Below are 2733 nucleotides of genomic sequence, written 5' to 3' on the forward strand. Positions count from 1 at the left end.
ACAACCCAAACTTATCCAAAACTCATTGGAATCTAACCAAACTTTGTGGACAAAATCATCATGTAAACTTATTGGAACTTTCAAAACATTGACACGGGATCATCTTGACCCGATGTTGACCACAGTGAACTCCAATTCTAATTTAACTAGTTTCTCAACCAATGACTCAAATCACACTTGAACCCTTTGGGAACCAAACCAATGACACCACTAAGTCATAAATCACCCTCCGGACTTAATGGAACTATCAGAATTAGATTACAGGCACGTTTACCCAAAAGTCAACTTCGAATCAAACGATTTTCGCTTTAAGACCAATTTTCTAAAAGTCATTGCAAAACCCAAAATGATGCCTAGGGAACTGTGCCACCGGTCCCCGTGGATCAAGCGGGAGTTTTGGGTTAAAATTGTCCCTTATCTATGAGAGTAGGTTCATTTTGGTCCCTCAAATATACCGTTAAGCATATTTAATCCCTTAACTATGCTAAAGTGGGGCACTTTTGGTTTCCCTAGTAGAACCCGTTTAAAAAGTAACGGTGCTAAACCCATGTGACACTCATGTGACTCGTAAAAGGCTAAACCCATCGGACAAAATGCAAAGCAGAATAATGACATTTCTCTAAAAAAAATGCAACTCATATAAGATATTAGCAAAACAACTCATAATATTTGGATCATATGGTTGGTAACCAACTCTTAAACGGTAATCTGGCAGCACACATGAAACTATTCAACTTATTTTGGAAGCATGTGAATATAAAGTTTTTTTTTTTTAAATATTAAAAAAAATCAAAATTCTTTTTAACAACTGTTATAAATTATCTTAATTTGTGGAACTGCTCCAATTTTTTTCGGAAGCATGTGAATGCAAATTTTAATATATTAGATAAAGCTTCTACCTGTTTTAAAAAATCATCTTCTTCTTCTTCCAGCCAATTGAAGCTTTCTACAGAGAGGCTAGGGCTTTTTCCGGTGAAGTGTTTATTCATATGAAGTTGGGGAGCAAGGCGAATCTGTTTAGTATTTTTGTCCGATAGGTTTAGCCTCTTACAAGTCGCGTGAGTGTCACATGGGTTTAGCACCGTTACTTTTTAAACAGGTTCTACTAGGGGAACCAAAAGTGTCCCACTGTAGCATAGTTAAGAGATTAAATATGCTTAGCGTTATATTTAAGGGACCAAAATGAACCTACTCTCATAGATAAGGGATCAAATATGCGGGTAATATTTGAGGGACCAAAATGAACCTACTCCCATAGATAAGGGACAATTTTAACCCAAAACTTGATCAAGCGGCTTCGAAATAGAAAATTCTGGCGTTTATTTTTACATAATTTACACTTATCCATCAATATCATACTGTATTTTTAGGAAACTTCTTGTCTCACAACTTCACCAATGTTATTGGACCAACACCAAATCTTTGGACAATTTATTATCGGGAAATTGACATTTAGGTGCAAGTCTTACATAGTATTGGCATGCTTTTAACCCAAAGGTGTTTAACAAAACTTAAGGCTAGAAAAATTGGCACTATGTAGCCAAATGTTTCATCCGCATATTTTGTTTGAGCAAAAATAGGGAGAATATTTTTCTCTTTCCCTATTTCAAGCGATTGTATTCTTAACACTAAGGATTTAATTTATTTTTTTTGGTTACTGCATATCCATAAAATTAGGGATCTAGTTATTCATGTTGTTCCTTTTTATTTGAAGTATTAGTTAAAATACTATAATTATTCCCTTATTTCATGTTAGATATCCCTAAAAATTAGGGAGCAATTATTTTGTTTCCCTTATTTCATGTTTTTGCAGCATCATTAAAAAAAATCATATTACTAAAAGTTGTCTTTAACATCCTAATATTTGATATATGCATTTAATGTGGATGCTAAATCTTTTAACCCAAAATGTAAACATTTATTGAAGAGTATACATCAACTGTGAAAGAGTCTTTCATTTAATGAATACATTTAGTTGATGTATACATTTAGTTGGTATAAATAATTTATGTACACATTAGGCCGACTGCATATAATATTTGATATATACATTTAACATCGATACTAAATCTTTTAACCCAAAATGTATACATTTATTGATAAAAGTATACATCAAGTGTGAAAGAGTCATTCATTTGATGTATATATTTAGTGATGTATACATTTATGCCTTAAGATAAACTTTTACTCAAAAATAGGCTTCAGGGTCAAACCTCCTTAAGGAGTTTGCAAAATTCCAGTAGAGTAATTTTTTTTTTTTTTTGCCTTTTCAAAATCAGAATCAGAAGCATGATTTTTCCTAAAGTTCTTTGAAAGACTTTTCTTCCCCATATTTGTAGTATAAATTAACAACAAGCTCCATTTTGATTCGAGGTGTATATCTATTTTGAACTCCACTAAATCCATTTTTTTTTTAAACAAGATTCTTATAGTGAAAGTTTTAGTTGTAATAGGAGTTCTAATTGAATGATTTTAGGAGAACAAAGTGGTGGGTTTAGGAGAATAAAGTGGTGGGAGAAATTTTGGAGAGAGAATGAGAAACTAAGAAAATAAATTGGACAAAAGAAACGGAGAAACTAACGTATAAAGAGAACAAAGTAGGGAGAGAATGATAAGGTGGAAACTATTTTTTCTCAAAAAGTTACAAGTCATGTTGTGCTAAAATATTTGATCCAAAACATATATACTGATCTTTTTATGCCAACTTATTAAAAATTGGCTAATATATATATG

This window comes from Lycium barbarum, chromosome 6, assembly GCF_019175385.1.
Source record: "Lycium barbarum isolate Lr01 chromosome 6, ASM1917538v2, whole genome shotgun sequence".
Taxonomy (NCBI): Eukaryota; Viridiplantae; Streptophyta; class Magnoliopsida; order Solanales; family Solanaceae; genus Lycium; species Lycium barbarum.